This window comes from Tachypleus tridentatus, chromosome 8, assembly GCF_004210375.1.
Source record: "Tachypleus tridentatus isolate NWPU-2018 chromosome 8, ASM421037v1, whole genome shotgun sequence".
In the NCBI taxonomy this organism is placed as follows: Eukaryota; Metazoa; Arthropoda; class Merostomata; order Xiphosura; family Limulidae; genus Tachypleus; species Tachypleus tridentatus.
The window spans coordinates 60,853,373-60,877,205 of NC_134832.1; the positions used below are offsets into that span (position 1 = coordinate 60,853,373).

Sequence of the window (23,833 nt, forward strand, 5' to 3'; positions counted from 1 at the left end):
ATACGGAAGGCTGCCCGTATTTGGATGTGAAACTGATCCGTTTGGGAAACCAGAGTTCGAAGAGAACACGTCGTTGATGCCAGCGTGGGATGACTGTACAGCGGATGGAGAGGTAGCGCCTATGGAATAGTAGTTTCGCTGGCTGATGGTAGAAAGCGTTGAATTGGAAACGCTGGTTCCCTGGTTCTCGCAGTTAGTAGCTAGAGAAAAGCTAAAAGGGCTAGACATATCTTGCCAGCATTCTTCTATCACAGGATACACTTCTGTCTGTCATAGAAAAATAAATATGTAGCCTGACACATCCTAATACCATGTTAAGTCTTCATTTGAAATGTGTGATTTTAACAAAAACAACTTACATGACACAGAGCAAGCAATTACGTCTTGCAAGGTTTTTCTGTAGAAAATAATAATAAGTTTGTGCTCTACCTTTAAATTATGGTAATTTCGTGTTTTGGGTTTTAAGAAAGATTATATTGAGATAATATTCTTTCCCTCTACAGGTGATTTCCCGAAGCAATGAAGATAAATGTACATCCATCACACCTGAAAAACCACTTTTTAAACTGGTTACAAATATCAACTTATTCTGAATCGATGGCCAATATAATGACACTTGAACTACTTCTACTGCGACATTTCAAGCGTTTTACTGAAGACAAATGTAAGTACTGAAACGTTTTTTTTATTATTTCGTGTTGTTGTTTTATTTCACAAAAATTAAAGTTTATTTGGCGTCTCGTGAAAGTAGCGTGGGTTCGGACTTAATAGTTCTATGATACGCTTCAAGATCGGTTTCAGTGATTACAAGACCTCAGTAAAACGCCTAGACAAGAAACAACAATATATGACCCAAATTTTGGGTGTGTTGTATTTTTTTTTATATAAAGTGGTGACATTAATCAAACTATATACTGTTTCTAAGAGCCGTTCTTATCACGGTAAACTTTGCTATACATCAGTGACTTGAACACGGGAAATGTAATCGTCACTTGTCAATTACAACAATTACCAAGGCTATTAGTTCGATTAAGCTAAATAAATAATTCGGTATAACCTCTAACTATGTCAGACTTATGTTAAGTTGCATAAATTATTAAATACAACCCCAAACAACACCAATCGCATATTAAGTTCATAAGTAATACAGTGCAACCTCTAACTGCATTAAACCCACATAAAGTTGCAAAAGTCATATAGTACATTCTCTAAACACATTAAACCCACATAAAGTTGCATAAGTCATACAGTACATTCTCTAAACACATTAAACTCATTTTAAGTTGCATAAGCTATACAATACAACCTCTAACTACATTAAACCCACATTAAGTTGCATTAATTATTCAGTACAACTTTTAACTACGTCAACCATATTAAGTTGCACAAGTAATACAGTGCAACCTCTAACTACATCAAACCCATATTAAATTGCATTAGTTATATATTACAACCTCTAACTCCATTAAACCCATATTAAGTTGTATAAGTTATATAGTACAACCTCTAACTATATCAAACCAATATTAAGTTGCATAAGTTATTCGGTACAACCTCTAACTACGTCAGACATACAGTGCTGGCCAAAATCTTAAGGCTAAGGAACATAAAGAAAAATATGCATTTTGCGTTGTTAGACTCAACCACTTATTTGAGTAGAGCTTTGAAAGATGAAAATAAGAAAAGGGAAAAAAAACCTTTTTATCATTTAATAGGGAAAATGTGAACACCATGAAATTAGCCTAAATACTAGCTGGTCAAAAGTTTAAGACCATACCAAAAAGAAGTCCTAAACAGGGTAGAAAATACCCAACAAGAGGTCTCAGTAGTGAGTTGCACGGCCATCATTGCGAATAACTTCAAACATGCCCTTTGGCATGGTCGATATAAGCGTTTGCAGAAAGCTGGCTGGAATGTTATTCCAAGTGGTGAAGATGGCTTCACGAAAATTATGCACTGTTTGGAATTGATGTCCATTTCTATAGACTTCCCTTGCCATCTACCCCCAAACATTTTCAATGGGGTTCATTTCGGGCGAACACGCTGGATGGTCCAAAAGAATCACGTTATTCGCCATAAAAATGTCCTTTGTCTTGCGGACATTGTGGATTGCAGCGTTGTCCTACTGAAAGATCCAGTCATTTCCACACAAGCGAGGGCCTTCAGTCAATAAGGATGCTCTCTCCAACATGCCAATGTAGCCAGCTGCTGTTTGACGCCCGTGTATAACCTGAAGCTCCATTGTTCCATAGAAGGAGAAAGCATCCCAGATCATGATGGAACCTCCTCCATTGTGTCGTGTAGAAAATGTCTCCGGTAAGTTATCCTTATCGTGCCAGTAACGTTGAAAGCCATCTGGACCATTCAGGTTAGAATTTTTCTCATCAGAGAACAAAACCTTCTTCCACTTTTCTACGGCCCATGTTTGGTGCTTCTCAGCAAAGTTTAACCGAGCTGTTTCGTGGAAGAAGGCGTGGCCTTTGAAGAATTTTACGGTTTTGAAAACCTTTTTCTCGTAGATGCCGTCTTATTGTTCTTGAGCTGCATTCTGCGTACGTAAGGGCCTTAATCTGGTTCGACGATCGGCTAGTGTCTTGCCGGACAACCCGTCAAATCCTCCTGCTCAACGCCGGCGAAATTTTCTTGGGCCTATCACTTGAAATTCTCGTACCGTATTCCTCAGGGTTTTTAAAGAAATTTGCAACAGTAGTTTTACTAATCTCAATCTCACCAGCGATGACACGTTGAGAGAGACCTTGCTTTTGCAGTTCGACAATTCTCTTACGTTCAAACTCTGTCATTTTGTTAGCCTTTGCCATGTTTTTACCCAATGTAACACAGGAGATGTCAGTGGGAGGTGTTGAAAACGCTAATGCTTGAACACAAATAACTAAATTTTGTTACGTGTTTACCGATTAACGCTTCGTTTCAGTATGGTCTTAAACGTTTGACCAGCTGGTATTTCATAGTGTTCACATTTTCCCTATTAAATGCTAAAAAGTTTTTATTTTATTTTCCCTTTTCTTATTTTCATCTTTCGAAGCTCTACTCAAATAAGTGGTCGAGTCTAACAACGCAAAATGCATATTTTTTCTTTATGTTCATTGGCCTTAAGATTTTGGCCAACAGTGTATGTTAAGTTGCATAAATCATTAAATAAATCCTCTAACTACATTAAACTCATATTAAGTTGAATAAACTGTTCAATTGAGTTGCGTAAAGTATTCAGCAGAACATCAGACTAAAAAAATTAGACACTTTAGTCGTTATTTAAATAAGATTTTATAAACAACCTATCAGAAGCTTCAGCTGTATGAAGCTTCTTTATTATACAATGATTTTTGTTTGCTTTTTTAATTTCGTGCAAAGCTACTTAAGGGCTATCTGCGCCAGCCGTCCCTAATTTAGCAGTGTAAGACTATAGAGAAGGCAGCTAGTCATCACCACCCACCGCTAACTCTTGGGCTACTCTTTTACCAAAGAATAGTGGGATTGACCGTCACATTATAATGCCCCCACGGCTCAAAGGGCGAGCATGTTTGGTGCGACGGGGATTTGAACCCGCGACCCTCAGATCACGAGTCGAACGACTTAACCCACCTGGCCATGCCGAGCCTTACAATGATTGTAAAGTGAAGACTATCATCCACTTTAACGTGATAATAAATAGGACCAACAGCAGATGAAATGTATTTTTTTATTTCCGCTGTATTAGCTTTATTAACTTATTAACTTCGTTAAGCTGAAAATGTAATTTAATGTACAATAAAATTAACCTTCTCATGAGACTGGTAAACATGGAAAGTTTGGAAAATGAATGGGTTTTAGTTACTGTATGATTAGTCGTATTTATTTCAACAGTTTAAAACATACGAAGCTTCACGGGTAATTTAGTAAAGTCTTTTATTATGTCAAGCCGAGCAGATGATTGGATAAAATTATCAGCTAAATTAAGCTCATTGGTAATTCAATTTTTTTTTAATTATACCGAATAGAAATAAAGGTAAATCAAACTTATACACCAAGAAGAAAGGTTCTTTGTTTGTTTGTTGTTTTTTTTAATTTCGCGCAAAGCTACACGAGAGCTATCTGCGCTAGCCGTCCCTAATTTAGCAGTGTAAGACTACAGAGAAAGCACCACCCGCCGCCAACTCTTGGGCTACTCTTTTACTAACGAATAGTGGGATTGACCGAATATTATAACGCTCCCACGGCTGAAAGGGCGAGTATATTCAGTGTGACGGGGATTCGAACCTCCGATCCTCAGAAAATGGATAGAGCGATCCTAACCACCTGGCCATGCCAAGCCTAAAGACAAAGCTAGGTAAATTAATGTCATACTTCAAGCTCAATAATGTTAAATTCAAATTAATACATCAAACATTAAAAAAGATAAATTAAGCTAATACATGAAACACAAAGACAAAATAAAGCAAACTACAATGGATTTTGTTGTTTTTTAGATCAGTTAACATTTCTGGTTCGTTTTTGTTTTTTTGCAGAGTCTTAGCGTACATGGCAATCATGACACACAAATTATTAAAATGCCTTGATATGTTATCTGTGTACTTAAAAACGACATAAAAATTCGAGCTTTTCGGAATGTAAATTCGTGTCAGTAGTTCTTAAAAGCTTCTTATTGGAACTTATTTCTTTAGGCAGCAAATCGAGATATTTCCCGTATTGCTCAAGTTATAATTATTGAAGACTGTTTAAACGTTATCCTTGTTTTACTATACTTAACAGTTCACTAAGTACAGATTTCCTTTAATATACAAACTATTGGAACAGCGAAAACCAACTTCAGTCCATGTCTTGTTGCAACAATTATTTTCATTTATAGTTTAAAAAACGTAACTCATTGAAATGCTTCGTTTTTGATTAGAATAATTTTAAAAACTACTTATTATAATGGAAATTTAATAGATATTAGTTATTACCCCTCCCATGTCTGAGAATCTAATTTGCACGTGTTCTATTTCTAGTTGAAAGGGAATTTAAAACGTACTTGTAAAACCAAACGTTATATGTTATATGTATACGTAAAGAAGAGTTGGTGAACTCTACTTGAAAATGTTTCATATAATAACCTTTACCTTGTCATTCCACTATGAAATTATCAAGAAAACTACATAATATTTCCTTACTCAATGCAGTTGATAGTTAGCAGAAATGTAGTGCGATTGACAAAACCTTCTAAGAGCCAACCAAGCTATGAATTCTCTAAACCACCATGCTGAGAAGTAAGACACTTAACGTCACGCGTTCCGCCTGGATTGGTTTGCGCTTGTATTCTTATTCATTTTTGTCTTTCTTAGTTGTCGTTTTAGATTTAATATGTATCATCACTCAAGCACGAACAATATTGGTAAAAAGGTTGTTATGTCTAAAAGATGCACCTGTGTAAATATTAACAAAGTTATTAGATTAGCTGGAGTGAAAAAAGATTGAGTTAAAAAGGCATGAAAATACACAGATAGTTAATAGTTAATAGTTACATGACATGACGTAGTGAAAATTGTGAGATTACTCGTGCGATATTTGATATTTTGAATATGAATGATAATTTAAGCGACTCAGGTATTATTTGTTGTTCAGTGCAAGGTTACACAACGAGCTATCTGCGCTCCGTACATTGTCTGGAATCAAATTCCCAATCTTAGCATTGTAAGTCTGGAAACTTACCGATGATTTACCATGAACAAGTCATAAGCTAAACGTCCAGGTCAGAAATACCCCTAAGATTTAGGCGTAGCCACCCATATTATAGAAGTACTGATCAGATGAAAGATAACCAACCAACAATTAACTTGTATATTGCAAGTAAATAAAGTTACTTTGTAAAAAGATATACTGAATTTGTCACATCAATTATTATTCTAAATAATATCCAAATAAAATAATATCTGTGTTCTGAAAGAAAGGAAGTAAAAAAAAAAATGTTTATAAGTGGGATCAACTGAATAAAGACTGTTTTTTTTAAATATAAATTAAATTATTCTGAAGCTCACATCATTATGTGGTGTGTAAGTAACACACTGTTTCAAGTATCGTTTTATGTTATTTTGGACATCTTCTTCAAAAAGTGAATGCTCACAGAATATATATTCGTATAAAAGGCGTGTCTTTTTTCCATATATATATTCTATTTGTTAATAAGTAGTATAAGGAATGGTAGATTTCAGTTAATTTGGAATTACACCAGTTCTCTGCTATTTTGAGCCAGTAGAACTGCATCAGCTGTTTAAAGTGGTTTGTTTAGAATTGTCACGTAAAGTTACATGAAAGCTATCTGCATAGATATGTCCGTAATTTTAAAGTTATAAACAGTAGGAAAGGCAGCTAGTCAAGGCACTCACCGTCTAACTTTTGGGTTACTGTTGTCTGAAGAAGGAGTGAAATTTGACCATAACTCTTGTAGCTCACTTGTGGCAATAAAATGGGAAGTCCATTTCACGACGACCATAAACCCTAGAATTTGGCCCGGCATGGCCAGGTGGTTAAGGCACTCAACTCTTAATCCGAGGGTCGCAGGCTTGAAACCCCTTCACACTAAACATGCTCGCCTTTTCAGCCGTGGAGGCATTATAAGGTTACGGTCAATTGCACTATTCATTGGTAAAAGAGTAACCCAAGAGTTGGCGGTGAGTGGTTATGACTAGCTGCCTTTTCTCTAGTCTTACAGTGCTAAAGTAGGGACGACTAGCGCAAATAGCCTTCGTGTAGCTTTGCGCGAAATTCAAAACAAACCAACTCTAGAATTTACAGTTCGGTCATGATGAACACTAGACCAAATTAGACTCATACAAAGTCGCACTGTTAACATTAGAGTGTAGTGACGTGTAATGAACCTGGGTTCTTTGTCATCAGATTCAGCTGTAGACGTTTGTATTAATTATATTATGGCAAACTAATCTTACCCAATGATTACTACTCAACATTATAACTAGTGATTAGTAATTTAACAAAGGATTAATATGCCACTGAATTTTGCCGATTGCACTGAGGCTGAATTCCTTGTATCTTTGTGATCAGGTAACTGTCAATAATTTTTCAGCCAGACTGTCGATTTAATAACAATATCGTATGAGCTTTTATGAGCTTTTCAATTTTCCATAATAGTGTTCTTTGGTATTGCTGTGAAAGTGTACGATTTTAAAAATGGTCAAGACAAATCTCGTTTTATTTGCGATAACAGAGAGCGCTACTTTTTTGAGCTGCTAAGATATTGTTTATTACTTAATCTATTTATTAAAATTCATTCTTATACTCGTAGTAGACTATTGCATATTTAGCTCAAAAGAAAACATACTTGTTTTTCTTAAAATGTGCTGTGATTGTTGACTATTGAAAAATTTCATTATAGATTAAAAATCACTTTCACCTGAAACCTTCTAGCGGAAATACATTAATGAAGGAAACGCGTGTTACTTTGACCTGTAATTTATAATTTTAGTAACGGACTTTAAAATATATATACAGTTTTTGCAGGAGTTGGTTATCACATCAGGAAATAACAACTTCCTGTGGCAGCCAAGGCTGGAATGATTTATAATTTGCGGTTTTCGCCCTCCTTTTCCTCGTGTTTATCAATGTCTTTCCATAATACTGTTTTGAGGTGTGGAAGAATTGCTTCGTCACGAAGCATATATTACAGTGATTTCAGAATGTTTTTCAGTACCGCCGTTGATCGGAAGAACGTACAACTTAACAAACAACAATTGTCGTCACACAAATAAATGTACAATTCAGCCAAACATCTGATTTTATAGTTGCTTTAAAAAACACCAGAGTTCGCTGAAAAAGTAACACACTGTGTTAAAACTCACCTCGGTGTAACAATGGATTATGTTGATGTTATCAAGTTAATAAAATATTTCGCATTCAAGAAAAAGTTAAAATGTTAATTGATAGATGATATGACATTACACCACAAGAGGTTGAAGAGAGGATGTGATCAAATATCTTCATTATTGTTCCGATATCATTTTACAAAAGAAAAACTTACAATATACCATTCTACCTCACAGTTTGTATACCGCCAACAATATTTTCATTCCATTAACCCATACTTCTCAGAATGAATGAGTTAGAACCTATAGCGGTAGATGTATCGCTGTTTATGTTAATCTGATAAGATAGCTCAAGTATTCAGATGTATAACGTTTAACTAGCAAAGTATGATCCGTCTATCATCACATCATATTCTTCCAGCTTAGGTGTTAAACTCCGTAATGTCAAGACATAACTTAGATATGAAGTTAAACTCCGTAATGTTAAGACATGACTTAGACATGAAGTTAAATTCTGTAATGTCAAGACATAACTGAGACATGAAGTTAAACTCTGTAATGTCGATACATAACGTAAGACATAAAGCTTTACGATACAACTAAGCAGTTAAGTGGTAGATACATTTGACTGATGAACTGAGATCAAGGAAAACAAAAACAAGTAATGAATTATTTAGAAGTTTGTTGGATATCACATAAAGCTACTCAATGACTATTTGTGATAGCCGTCTCGAGCTTAGCAGTAGCTTAGAGGTGGCAGACAACAGCTAGTCAACAGTACACTAACTGTTCACCAAGAAATAGCCGTCTCGAGCTTAGAGGTGGCAGACAACAGTTAGTCAACAGTACTCTAACTGTTCACTAGCCGTTCACTTAGAGGTGGCAGACAACAGTTAGTCAACAGTACTCTCACTGTTCACCAAGAAATAGCCGTCTCGAGCTTAGAGGTGGCAGACAACAGTTAGTCAACAGTACTCTCACTGTTCAGCTCTCGAGCTTAGAGGTGGCAGACAACAGTTAGTCAACAGTACTCTCACTGTTCACCAAGAAATAGCCGTCTCGAGCTTAGAGGTGGCAGACAACAGCTAGTCAACAGTACACTAACTGTTCACCAAGAAATAATGGGATTGCCTTCAAATTATTATTCCTCCACAGCTAAAACGTTGAATATGTACGATGTTTGGATTCAAACCCACAGATTTCGAGTCTGGCTCTCTAACCACTGAGCCATAAGAGGTTCTTTTTTATTCCTCTACAGCATAGCAATATGAATACATAATAAATCTCTAAGACATAGCGAATAAACATACTTGATCAAAGATTGATTAAGCAATCAATTAATTTAGAATAAAGTAGTTATTGGGGAAAATTTAATATATTAAGTATTGACTAAAGCTGCACCTATGATATACCATTGAACATTCGGTTAAGTTTTAGAAACGTGAAATAATACAGATTGAACAACCTAGACTGTCTAACTCTAGATTACACTAAACTAACCATTAAAAGATGCAGAATACTACCCTGCTATAATGTTAGCGATATATTCATAATTTGTTAAACATATTGGATTTTTCTATGCTCCACGTGGATTGGTTGTTGAATTTTGCGCAAAGCTGCTCCAGGACTATCTGTGATAGCCGTCCCTAATTTAGAAAGGACAGATTAAATGGAAGACAGCTAGTCGACCCACGGACTGGACTGCAAACTTCATTATCAACGAAAAGTGGGATTTACCGTCACGTTATAACGCCACAACAGTAGAAAGGACGAGCATGTCAGTGATGGGATTCGAACTCACCACTTAACCATCAAGACATGCCAGGCTATACTCCAACTGGACAGCATGATCAGTAGAGTTGATTCAATAAACGCAGCACAATTCATAAAACTGTCATATATCTTACCTTTCTGGATCAAAAAAAACACTCTCAATGGGCAATTCCGTTATTTAATATGTGTAGGTTTCTTTCTTTTTTTAGTTTCGCACAAAGCTACTCGGGGACGATCTGAGCCAGCCGTCCCCAGTTTAGCAGTGCTAGACGTAAAGACGGGGGCTATCTGAGCCAGCCGTCCCAGCTTAGCAGTGCCAGACGTAAAGAAAGACAATTAGTTAACATCACTCACCACTAGGTCTTTGACTTCTCTTTTTACCAACGAATAGTGGAATTAAGCGTCAGATTATAATGCTGTCGCGGCTGAAAGAGTGAGTATGTTTGATAACGGGGGTTCTAACCTGCAACTCACAGATTAGAAGTCGAACGCCCTAACCACCAGACCGTGCTAGGCCTAAATATGATGAAATTTCATGTTATTCCGAACACATATATCATACTTCACAAAAGAAAAAAGGTTTTCGTTATAAGAAAAAAACATTTGTTAACTACTCGTTTAATTACATGAAATCGATACATAATACTAAGATATATTGAAACACGTTCTTCCTTTCGATAATGCTCGGGTTATAGGGTTTCTTAGTTTGTGATAACGATTAACACAGAATGTGTTTATTGCTTACCATTAAACGTGCTGATTTCACAGCATACGGTCTACTGTTAGGTAGTAGTAGGGTCAAATTCTACCTGTTTAGAGTAAATTCCAGCAGGTTAATATAGCCAGTTTTTGCACAGCTTTAATCTTGTGCTGATCAAAAACATATTTAACTTGCCACCTCTTGCACGATAGAGTGCCTCGAATTCTGATTTATAAGATACGTGTTGTTTGATGTTTTAAACTAGGTTTGAAGGGAAATTTTACAGCCACTTCCAGTATCTAGTTTTATTCTCTTCTCTTTGTGGTTATTCAGAAACGGGTTTTAACTCTGTTTGACAGAGACTATTCAGACATTAGCTGAAGTCGTATATACCGTTACTATCCTAAGGGTTTTTTATTCATTGGTTTCCAAAGAAAATATTCTAACCCACGAACTTCAGGTAATAGGGCCACAATCTTCAGTCTCATACTATTTAAGGGACCATCTCGTAAATTCCTTTGATATAAATGTTTATTGTTTTGCACACGGTACTATAATGTCTTGTATTATTTCCCACGGATTGATTCCAATACATATTTGGAATAAATATGTATAAGTGGAAAATAAAAGGGGATTCTTCAGGTCGATAAATTGATTTTTTAATTGATTATAGTCAATGCGTAACGAGTGTATAAAGGTATACATAAAAATCTTTTTGTTTTCCTACTGCCGCATAATACATTTGTGTAGCTGTATGGCTATAATACGAACACACAACAAGAAAATATTTACTTTTACTAAAACGAAAAGTTGAATACCACTGTACATTAAAATATGAACTGCTGGCGTTCATATGCGAATATTAATGTGATTCCCATTCTTGTCACTTAAATAAATCTCTTATTTAACTGTGAAAACTTATTTATGTGTTAACATTTACATCAACGTAAGCTGTCCGTTTATAGACTCTCTAAGTCACGGCTCGGCATAGCCAGTTCGAATACCCGTCACACCAAACATGCTCGCTATTTCAGTCGTGAGAACGTTGTAATGTGGCGGTCAATCCCACTAATCGTTGGTAAAAGAGTAGCCCAAGAGTTGGCGGTGGGCTGTGATGACCATCTGTCTTCCCTTCAGTCTTACCCTGATAAATTAAGGACAGCTAGCGCAGATATCTCTCGTGTAGCTTTACGCGAAATTAAGAAAACAAGCAAACGAGCTGTCTGAGTCTAGAATATAAAATTAAAAAGCCTTAAAATTCCAGTCTGGTGTCAGCGAAGTTTGTCCGAGTATTTTCAAATGGTTAACACTGGAGATTCGAGGGCCTCGTGCTCGAAATGAAATGTTATGAAAATGTCTTCGTGTTTTTAACTTTGGTTGTGCCATTAGAATGACATTGCTACTTTTGGTTAAGAAAGACCGATTGGTTATCTTTTCTCTGGTTTGCTGTTGAAAAGTAGGGAAGACTCTAGCTAGCTGAGCCATAAAGGTCTCTGGCCTGGCCGTGTAACTCACTACGTGAATACACACAAGCAGAGTCAAAAATCTATTTTTCCGATCGTGAAATTATTACTTAGAGTTCCCTTATGAAGAATGCTAAAATCGGTTTAATATAGACATGAAACTTTTGAACAATTGTCGGCTTAATAGATATATCTTTTGCTTGTGCTGTGTGCATGTATTCAGTTAATTATAGTTCATAGTTTACACCCCTAGTGTAGATTGAAATATATATCCATGCTTAAATATTTGATTATCTTGTGCATATAATCCCCATTATAAGTTTTATTCAAGCAGTAGAGACATATTTCTTTGGAAACACAACTATAGTTAATGTTTAGGAAGGCCTATTAATGCAACTAGTATCACGTATTATTTATTCACGAGAAAGTTTCCATTATAAGAACGTATAATAATTTATATACCTCCTATATTTAGTTAATGACGAATTACTTTCATGATTAACCAGAATCAGTCGATCATTAAATAAGTTTGAAATATTGTACGTGTGACAAATTTCGAAGCTCACGTGATTTTACGGTGATTTGTAATAGTGACATGTCATAAACGTTTGATATAATATGTTTTGTTATTTCACGGATATCTGGTTATAATAATAATAATATCATGCATTCATAAGTTCTTATGTGTTTTGGTGATGAAGTAAGTATATGGATTACATTTTGAAGTCACGTATAAGTGTCCCAAAACAATTCGAAGATGAATTACACGTTAAAAAATAAGAGAAGCTCATTATTTTATGAAAGTGCGAAGCATTTCAGAAATGTTATCTACTAAAAACAACAATGCTGCATTATTAGCTCGTTTAGAAGTCAAGAAGAGACTATAGTTTGCTAATACAGTAAGTATCACTTACTTAATAATGCAACAATGCTGCATTATTAGCTCGTTTAGAAGTCAAGAAGAGACTATAGTTTGCTAATACAGTAAGTATCACTTACTTAATAATGCAACAATGCTGCATTATTAGCTCGTTTAGAAGTCAAGAAGAGACTGTAGTTTGCTAATACAGTAAGTATCACTGTCTTTGTAAACCTATATTCACAATGGTTGTTTCGATACTTTACCTTTGAATACGCTTAAAGACATATGGCTTTTAAATTTAAGATGTAGAATTCTTTGTATTTGCTTTCCATCAAAATTAATTGTGTGTTCAGATCTAATTGAAGTTGGTCTTATCAAATTTAGGGAGTTGATTGTTGTGCAGTCCCATCTTTTTTATTTTTAACACCTAAATAGAAGAAAGATTATGTTATTGTCCAATACGTTACTAAAAAAAAAAAACATTTTTACGTGGACGTAAGTTAGTAAAGGATATGACATGCCTTCAGTAACTCGTTTAAAACTGGGATTTGATACCCGCATTGAGTGTAGAACACATAGTCTGTTCTTTAGTTTTCTGCTTAACATCAAATAAACAAAATATATGATATATAGTTGTTAAACAACTCTTTTTTTTTTAACTATACATTTTGTCGCAGATTTCGAGAAGCGTACAAAGATGTTAGTTAACTGCATGTTATGTAAATGTGTATCTCTAACCACTATCATACAGTTAAATACTTATCTGTTGTTTTAGTTTTATAGAATGTTTGGTTATGTTTAGTAACAATGACAGTACTCGTACCGATAGGCCTGGCATGGCCAAGCGCGTAAGGCGTGCGACTCGTAATCCGAGGGTCGCGGGTTCGCGCCCGCGTCGCTCTAAACATGCTCGCCCTCCCAGCCGTGGGGGGTATATAAAGTTACGGTCAATCCCACTATTCGTTGGTAAAAGAGTAGCCCAAGAGTTAGCGGTGGGTGGTGATGACTAGCTGCCTTCCCTCTAGTCTTACACTGCTAAGTTAGGGACGACTAGCACAGATAGCCCTGGAGTAGTTTTGTGCGAAATTCCAAAAAAACAAACAAAACTCGTACCGAACACAATATTTGTAAGTTTTTTTTCAACATTCAACAAAGAAGTGTAATTAATGTATGCTAGGGAAAAATACATCAACATAAAAATAAAATCGAAGCCATTCTACTATTATTAAATGCAAACTTCAATTTTTACTCAAATAATTATTGTATTTGTAATTAATACTGCAGTGTATGCCTTAACCGTTAACACGAGGTGGACGCTGGCTCACTGTACGAGTATGTTGATATTTGTCTGAGAAACATTGTATTCTTATCAAATTTTAATTACTTGTTGTAAATATTTTATTTTGTAGACAAGTCAAAATTTACAATAGAGTACTCTTCGTATAAAATACGTTTCTTTCGAACAAAATAGCAACATTAATAAAAGAAAATCCAAGACAATGTATACCATTTCAAATCCTTACTTTTAATATGTTTTATCATGTTAAAATAACATAGAAAATGTATATTTAATAATCATGATATACATTTTCTGTATTAAAAGACATATTTTTCTTGACCTTTCCCACCCCTAGTGGTACAGCGGTATGCCTTTGGTTATTGACTGACGCCGCGGTTGCGTTTTCATCAATTAGCTAAAATCGTATACAAGTTAAAGCGCATAAAAGGTATGTGTTTAGGATATATAGGGTTGCTACACATCACTTTACAATTAAAGAAATATACTAAACGCAGCCAACACTAATGATTGATAAGATACTAATAAAGAACCTAACAGCGAGACTAATATCCTGGAACCAGATGCATCTTAACTTAAACGTTCACAATATACCAGTGTTAAAAAGAGTGAACATTTTTTATCTGTTCTATATGTTGTAATAATAACAATATTTGTCAAGCGCTATGTAACAGCGTGCACTTTGTTTTCTATGTCTAAATGTCCATACTCTCACATCTAGTTATCCCTTATCTGAGGACCTTGCATCTTCATGATAGCTTTGCAGCGTAATTTCTATAATAAACGGCTCTATCGTAAGGATGTCATGGCTAAAGCACACCACTCTTCCCTGGAAAATTTCTATCTAATGTGCAGGTGCAACGGTTTTCTTGCACCTGTTTTAACAGCCCTATCGCAAATAAATACATAAGGCTCTGCATTCGTTCACTTAACCGATATATAATCGTCTAAGTTAGCATGAATACCCGATTCTTTCTCCAACTGGCTTAACGGAGGGTATCTGTTGGCATTGCTTCTACACAAAATCAGTATTTTTGTATAGTACAAATGGTCCAGAGCATTAGTATGTTAATAAGTAGAGCTTAACTTGACCTTTCTGTCCACGCTTCTGAATCTCACCTTAACTTTTATGTAATATCTATCAGTGGTCGTAAATCCCTTTGAAAAGGTTTTGCAACATGCCGTGTTTCAATCTTAGAATTTTTGTTTTACTCATTGTCCGGCAGAAAATGTTACAAGACTTGTTAACATCATTAAGGTACATGTGTCTCCTTGAGTGTTACTACGAACTCACACTGTCGTTTCTCCCCGAATAGATATCGTTTATATGGTTCATCTTTTTTTTTTCTGGATATCTCGTGAAAGCAACTCGTGTACACGTGATCTATGTCGTTTTTGAAATCCTTCTTGGTTATTTTGCGTACTGTTACCCTGAACATGTGGTCGGCTCTGGCCACTGACCTTCGTGTTTGTGGATTCTCACCTGTCACGGCTGTGGTAGAACTTGTTGCAGGGCTCTTTCTAAATGGTCCTACTTTCACACGTTGATACATGTTAATTTAATTTTTAATATACTATTAAGTACGCAGGATAATACTATCTTGAATATTCTAAGTCTGTTATCTTAACATGTTTTTAGGCCCGGCATGGCCAGGTGGGTTAAGGCGTTCGACTCTTAATCTGAGAGTCGCGGGTTCGAATCTTCGTCACACCAAACATGCTCGCCCTTTCAGCAGTTGAAGTGTTATAACTGTCAATCTCACTATTCGTTGGTAAAAGCGTAGCCCAAAAGTTGGCGGTGGGTGGTGATGACTAGCTGCCTTCCCTCTAGTCTTACACTGCTAAATTAGGGACGGCTAGCGCAGATAGCTCTCGTGTAGCTTTGCGCGAAATTCAAAAACAAACAAACAAACATGTTTTTATGATCTGAGTGTATGAATATTTTGCATTTAATTTTCCATAGCATGACATCACGCACGAATGCAACACGCTATTTCACCGAGACTTTGTATTGGTCCCAGTTTTCACGTGACTTACTGGTTCACAAATGTAAAATCGATTTAATTAAACGTACTTAATTAGCCCTTTCTTCTGTAAGAGTATACCTCACAGGTGAAAGCATATTTTTGCGCTAACACACTGAATATTTGTTTCAGAGAGGACATTTGGGGCCGCATTAAGTATTTAATTAATTTTTAAACAATAATCTATTTACATTTTATGATGGCTAAACAAAGTAGAAGGAAGTGTAAAATAATCATCCTTGAACTTTTCGTATGACCCCTAACATTTATTCTCCGGGATGTGGTTCACAGTTGTTAAACGGGGATTAACCAACAGACAGGGGAAATTTACCAACTGGCATAAAGTTGTGTATCAGTTAATGGATTTCTGGCATGAAGTTGTGTATCAGATAATGGATTTTTATTGTAAATGTCTGATCAGTTTACTATTAATAGTGTTTCATACGTACTTCTATTTGAGAAACATTGTCAAGGTACTTGTAAAATTTAAATGTAAGAAAATAGTGTAGTTAGTAAATAAGATATTTTACGTTACGAAGAAGTCTCTTGAGATTACGTTTGAAGAAGGCGATTACAAAGAGGTTATTTTAGGCTGTAAAGATAGATTTCACGTTTAGATGTCCCTAGTCAGTGTTAATCTAGCTTTAAAACAGGCCATGTTGTACTGTACAATTTGTTAGTATTAAATGGTATCATCTTCTTTGGAAACAACATGGTAAACGATCGGTTTAATTATATATATTGAAGTAATGCTCATATAAGATCATTGCATGTAGAATATTATTTATTAAGGACGTAATCGCTATTTTGCTAAACTTTTGTAAATGAGTAATTTTTGTTTGTTTTTTAAACTCAAACCCACACAATGGGTTATTTGTGCTTCGTCTACCATGGGTATCGAAATCTGACTTTTGACGTCGTAATTTCTCAGATTTATTACTGAACTGCCAAACGGGACAATATAAGTGAACATACTCAGTATGGTGTCAAACGTTTTAAAATGAATAGCTATCAAGTTTGAAACTGGCAGACACAGTTAAGAGTCCCTTAGATATGTGTCAAGGTATCGAGCATTGGTTCTCTGACTGACTCCCACTTTGTCCCTGAAGAAATCGCTCGGGTTTTTGGGTGTCTATTTCATTTTCATCGAGAAACATAAGTGTCTTTCTTAATTTCTTTTCACGTACAATAAGCGTAATTTGCATACTTGAATTAAATAACTATTTTATTTCACAAGTTTAAGGCATTAAAATGGTAAAGTACCAATCTAACTTCTTTTTTTTAAATCGCCCAGTGAAAGAAGGAAGACGACATGTGACAAACGGCTCACTGACTAACAAATAATCACAGTCCTTCTCACGTGCTCCAACTATACGAGCTTTCTAAAAGTAAAATTTGTGTTCAAAAAAGCTGGGAATTCCATCCACTGCTTTCAACATAATAATAAGAACCGTATTTGCTAGATAATGACCAGGATAACCACATCACAAACGATAGATAATTATTGTAAAACATAAGAGCGTTGATATCCTGGTAGGATTTAATCTACATGTAAGTTTGAAAACGTAACTTTGAGTTCGCGATACTTTTGCTATATTTTAGTCAATGAATCATTTTGCAAAACCACAAAAGCTTATTTTTACCTTTTTTTTCTTCATGAAAACTTAGGTGGCGCTAAAGAATGTTCTTCTGAGCTGAAAGTGAGTAGAAAATTAGAGACTGTAGTTGCTGGAATTATGATACCATTTGATAAAATATTGTTCCCCAGCATGTGAGGGAAGATATTGTTATAACTTTAAACTGATTGGAATATAAATGATAACATTATGTAACAAAATTTTTAGTTTTATTGTTATTTTCAAATTGCTTTTGCCTAAAGTAAGTGGAAAAGACCTATTGTTCTCTTCAAACTTTGCTTTTGTGACCAGGGAGCATATAACGAAAACATGATGGGAGACTATATTTGGGGGCTAATACATGAAAGTAATTTACATTACTGTCGCAAATCTCGAAAAACTACTCACTTCTAAACATTTTTGTTCATTTTTGAATAACTTTAGTATAAATATATGTAAATCTCGATTCATATGTTGTTTTATTCAGACCTTATAAAAGTGAAAATGTGAAAATTTGCCCGTTTTACAAAGAAAATAGGTTAATTTCTAAATTTCATTATCCAGGTCACAAATGCAAAGTTTGAAGGTAATAATGGCCATTTTCTGTACTTTTACAACATAAACAATTAAGAAATAACACATACTATCCAAATTTGTGTTACATTGTGTAATCAAATTCTAAATCAAACAATTTTACATAAATTGTAGTCTGTTTGCATTTTTGTCTTATATGTACATATAAAGAGATTAGACTCCTAGAGAAAATTAACCTTAAAACTACGGTAGAAATTTATTTATTTCACGACTCTAGAGCAAAAGCTCTTTATAAAGCCAGAAACAAGCTTATTGGTTAATGCCAACTAAAGGAACGGTTTGGAACGATACACAACTACAAGAGTAACTTTATAAAGAGATTTTGAACGTTATATCACCAGGTAAATACAGTAATTTATAAATGTGATTTCTTCTAAGAGTCTGAGCTCTTTGTCTTGTCACCTTCGCATTTTCCTACCTATATATATATATATATAAGGCTCATTGGAGTTTGTATATTTCATGTTTACGTTTTAAAACATTGTTTGTTTAGTGTTATTTTCAATAAATAATTTTGATTTTTTCTTCATTGTTTTTTTGAAATTATAAAGTACATTTTTCTTGTCATTGTTTCGTAATCCTGCACGTGAGATTTTCAATTCTGTGAATAAGTCGTTTGTTCAAATAAACAGTCGGAAAATTAGATCTCTCTTCACACCAAAACACAGTTCAAAGTTTCGTGTTATGTTTGAACTTAGAAAAATATATGTCACTACATGATGTCCAAATGTGTTTAAAAATCTACATATATAAAGCGCTTTTCCTCTTGCCTGGACAATAGCATAAAGTTAACAGAAGTTGAAATGAAATAGAAACTCATACAGATAAAGGTTTTTCAAATAATTTGTAAATCTTTTGTTGTTCCAGGTTAATCCCTCCAAATATTGATCACTTTTAGCACTGGTTTGTTCCAATGTGTTGTCGTATTAAATCTTTATTTACCCAAAATAATGTGCCTTTTATTTCTTTGTACTTAGATTTTTAATGTTACCTCAATTCAGAATAGATTGTACAATATATTTATGTCATTCGAACTTTGTAAAATCTCGAGACTTTAAGTACTGTATTCAAACAAGACAAGTGTCATTTTTAAACGTTCTTTTTTAACAAATAAAACATATTATTATTATGTTGCTATTTACATTATTCATTAAATAGTTAAAAAATACAGTAATGTTAAAATGGACAGACGTATCCTGCACACTGTAACAAACGGGTTACCTTAACATATTCTACACCTACCTGTAATCAGTAATTAAGTTAAAATGCTTAGAATAAACTGGTGGTAACCGTAAAACAGTTTTTCAAAATCACTTTCCTTTTTTCCTTTTCTTTTTTTCACATGAAAGTTAGAAATTAAATCACCAGGGATGTTAACTCTAGGGTTATGACCTTTCCTGTAAAGGAGTGACAACTCAGGGTGACAAGCGGCTGTCTGTGAGTCAGCTCCCACCTAAGTGAGGCAGCAGCTTTACTGGTATATAGACAGTGGTGCTCTTGGTCCACATTAGAATGGTATCAAGATCTAGTACTCACCTGTGAGTTAGCGAACATCGCTGACTGCATCTTTTCGTGCGGAACTCTGGAAGTGTTTAGCTGGTGGTGTTCATCGAAAACTGCTCACCCTGGTCACGATTTGATCCTAACTGTTCTCTGGTGAATGACAGGTTTAGCTCGGGGCACGTGAGCGTCGCTACCAGGTGCGTGAAAACGAAACCCACGACTGACGGCGGGTAGAGGGAGGGTCCAGCGCTCGTGCAGCCAACAGACGATCAGGTGGGGTGTCCCTTTAGCCTAAGGCGAGACAACACTTGCGCAAAACTTGCCTTCTGAAATTATTATCTGTTTGTGGAGGGGTGTGTGTACATATGGTTAAGGATCTGCTCGTGCCAGTCGCAAGGCTAAAAGCTTCCGTCTACAACTTTCTACGGTAATGATCAGCCGATTATGAAATGTGCCAATAGATGTCGGCTGCGTGAAGTTGATTCACAAGTTAATTAGTAAAGACAACTTACGCATTCATTCATTCAGTAGCTTATTTCCATCCGTGAAAATGTTACATGCATAAATGTACCTAGTAGATATTTGTCTGTCTAGATCACGTTAAAACAATACCATAAATCATGTCGGGACTGTCTGTGCAATTCATCGAAATAATATACAAAAATAAAGAGGTTCTAGAGAGAGAGTACCTGTGTGTAGCTACGTTAATATATGTAGAGTAGCCAACTAATATACAATACAAAAATGTGCTAGAGATGGATCATCTGTGTGTAAATCACATTAATAGATTTTCATAAAAAGTTTAGAGGAACTATATTTACACTCTGGAGAGAAATATAAATAATTTTTTATTATTATTTTAATCAACTTTTCATTGTGTATATATTCCCTGATGGAATCGCAAAGGCAAAAGGTTGATTAAAATTAAAAATGTTTATACATCTGCAGTGTAAAAATCTTTTTTTTCTAAACTTTTTATCCAAACGTGTAAATCCTTCCATACGAACTACACATTTTGAAAGACAACAAAATATATGAGACGTACAAATAACGTATAAGAACCAAGAACTGCTAGAGAGTGTGTGACTATTGGTTAGCATTGAATATTTATGGCTTTCTGTTGTTTATAACATTTCGAAAAGAAAAAGCTGGTTCATGAAGAATTCGACTGAAAACCGAGTCAAAAACGATGGTTTCAAAACACTTTAATTATTGTATTTCTCATATACTCTTATTTATTAAAAGTACAAAATTAGATACATATAAATAAACGTATTTTAACGTGGGATGATGTGTTGCATGTAAATAAACGTATTTTAACGTGGGATGATGTGTTGCATGTAAATGAACGTATTTTAACGTTGGATAATGTGTTGCATGTAAATAAACGTATTTTAACGTGGGATGATGTGTTACATGTAAATAAACGTATTTTAACGTGGGATGATGTGTTACATGTAAATAAACGTATTTTAACGTTGGATAATGTGTTGCATGTAAATAAACGTATTTTAACGTTGGATGATGTGTTGCATGGTTTGTTAAAAATGCTAAAATATCACCTGTTCTTTTTCTTTCTTTTCTTTGCCCCCCACTGGCTCAACAGTATGTCTGCGGACTTACAACGCTAAAATCGGGGTTTCGATACCCGTGATGGGCAGAGCACAGATAGCCCATTGAGTAGCTTGGTGCTTAATTCAAAAACTACTACTATTATTTTGTTAGTGTTCTTTTCCTACATCTAAACTTATTGTTAAACCTAGCCAGGTGGGTTAAGGCGTTCGACTCGTAAGCCAAATGTCGCAGGTTCGAATCCCGGTTGCACCAAACATGCTCGCCCTTTCAGCCATAGGGGCATTATAATGTGTCGGTCAATCCCACTATTCGTTGGTGAAAGAGTAGTCCAAGAGTTGGCGGTGGGTGGGTGGTGATGACTAGCTGCCTTCCCTCTTGTCTTACACTGCTAAATTAAGGACGGCTAGCGCAGATAGCCCTCGAGTAGCTTCGCGCGAATTTCAAAAAAACAAACAAACTATTATTAAACCTTGGAACACCAAAAGGCAGACAGCAATTATATTATTAATAAACTCTGAACAAAACGTATTATTTCTAACATTTAACGGGATAGGTCATCACATACTCCATCAAGTTGTTTGTGAACTGTGGGAAACCACGTAGATCAGATCCTGAAGTGTGTGTTTTTTTTTTTCGTTTTTTTCTTACAAAAGTTGATGCGGTGCATAAAGCCAACAGAAACCTAGCCTACCAACATTGAGTAATTTTAATAATGACCCAAATCTATAGCAGTTTGGTACTCAGCAAAAAATTGTTGATTAAACTTTAATACACAATAAAGAATCCTAATCCACCTGGGAAACATACCAGACTTGCTTGAATGCACTAAATGATAAACAGATGTGTCTTGACAGAATTGTCCAGTCAAGCATGCGACCCTCGTTGTGCATAAAACACAACTCGTATTGAGGTTAGGAAGGGCACATAGATCACATGTTAAGTTAGGTTTTGTTGTATTATATATAGTTTTATTATGGTAGATGACAACTATGTAAGACCTCGAAACTGGTGAAGTTTGTTTTATCTGTGGAACTTACAAAAAACAAAATAATAAATACAAAGATTATAAAACAACATCCCTTGAATATTGAATTAGGACAAGAAATAACATTTGTTTGTTTCAAGATTTCGCGCAGAGCTACATGAGGGCTATAACTGGGAATAGCAACTCCAGATTTTTAACTTATATAGATTAGATGAAATGCAACTTGTCAACAGCATCCATCGCCATTTTGTAACTAGTGTTAAAGAGTTTGTTTATGTAGTTATTTTATGGACCGGCATTGCCAGGTGGTTAGGACGCTTTACTCACAACCTAAGGGTCACAAGTTCGAATCCCCCACCATAAATGCTCGCCGTGGGGAAGTTATGAAGTTATAGTCCATCCCACTATTTGTTGATAAAAGATTAGCCCAATAGCTGGCGGTGGGTGGTGGTTACTAGCTGCCTTCCCTCTAATTTTATACTGTTAAATTAGGGACAGTTATAGCAGATAGCCCTCGTGTAGCTTTGCGCGAAATTCGAAAAGCGTGCAAGAATATGAATTAATATAGAATATACATCGTCGCTATTCATTTTCAATAAATACATTTTATTCTACTTCCGTGCACGTGCATATTAAGTAATGTTTTGAACAATTTTTGTTATTTCTCATGGTCAACTTCATTTCATATGTTTGGTTCAGTTTGTTTTGAATTTCGCGCAAAGCTACTCGAGGGCTATCTGTACTAACCGTTCCCAATTTGGGCTACTCTCTTATCAATGAATAGTGGATTGACCGTCACATTATAACGCTCCCACGGCTGAAAGAGCGAGCATGTTTGGTGTGACGGGGATTCGAACCCGCTACCCTCAGATTACGAGTCGAGTGCCTTAACCACCTGGCCAAGCCGGCCCCCTTTCATACGTACCTGTGGAAATAAAATTTGTTTTATTTGTTTTAACATACAGTCTTTCATTCTTCATTTACTACTATTGTCCATCTGCGTTCCAGTTCCTAGAACTTCTAATGGTTGCAGTAACCAGGTAATTGTGAGTTTCTCTTATTCCAAATTTCAGGATATCACACTCCTAACATTTTATTAATCGGCTGCATTCTGAATTAAATTTCTATGTGAAACATTTTTTACCAAAAGATTTTACACAATTCAAATGATTTTGCGAAGTCGTCAATCAACCAATATTACTTTCAAAGTACCGCGAAATTTACATTTTATAATTGTTTGAGTTCCGATGTTCCGGTGAATTCTTCTTATTAAAATATTACATAAGACACAGTGTCACCTACAGATGTAGTCGTATCTTATGACTCATAAGACAATAACAACAACTTGAGAACTGTTAAGTTATCTCAATACTTTTCATTTGGTCGTTTTTTGGTCATGTGACCTGGGTGGTTCAGGTGCACCTGGACATCTATCTCCTTCTTTGACTATTGCTTTGGTCAGTTTTTCTGATTCATTTGGTCATGTGACTTGGGTGGATCAGGTGCACCTGGACCTCTATCTCTTTTGACTATTGCTTTGGTCAGTTTTTCTGATTTATTTGGTCGTTGTTTGATCATGCAATCTGGGGAGGATGTAGTACGCTTATTACGTCAATTAATTTGTATATAATAATAATTAGTTCTTGTT

General features: G+C 35.3%; 2 long non-coding RNA genes across 5 annotated transcripts in view; one reads left to right on the forward strand and one right to left on the reverse strand.

Annotated features, from left to right (window-relative positions):
- Positions 1-5: 5 nt before the first annotated feature.
- LOC143222486 (uncharacterized) lies at positions 6-19,796 on the reverse strand. The gene is made up of 3 exons (XR_013012269.1): positions 19,659-19,796; positions 17,556-17,606; positions 6-267 (listed from the first exon to the last, which is right to left on the reverse strand). It is a non-coding gene; the product is annotated as an uncharacterized LOC143222486 (long non-coding RNA).
- LOC143222485 (uncharacterized) overlaps positions 16,172-23,833 on the forward strand; it is a 50,346-nt gene continuing 42,684 nt past the window's right edge. For 3 of the 4 annotated variants that reach the window (XR_013012266.1, XR_013012265.1, XR_013012267.1), the window contains exon 1: positions 16,172-16,385. This is a non-coding gene — a long non-coding RNA (uncharacterized LOC143222485). Of the gene's footprint in view, positions 16,386-19,633; positions 19,899-23,833 lie in introns of those variants that run through there. The other variant, XR_013012268.1, reaches the window with a different exon arrangement.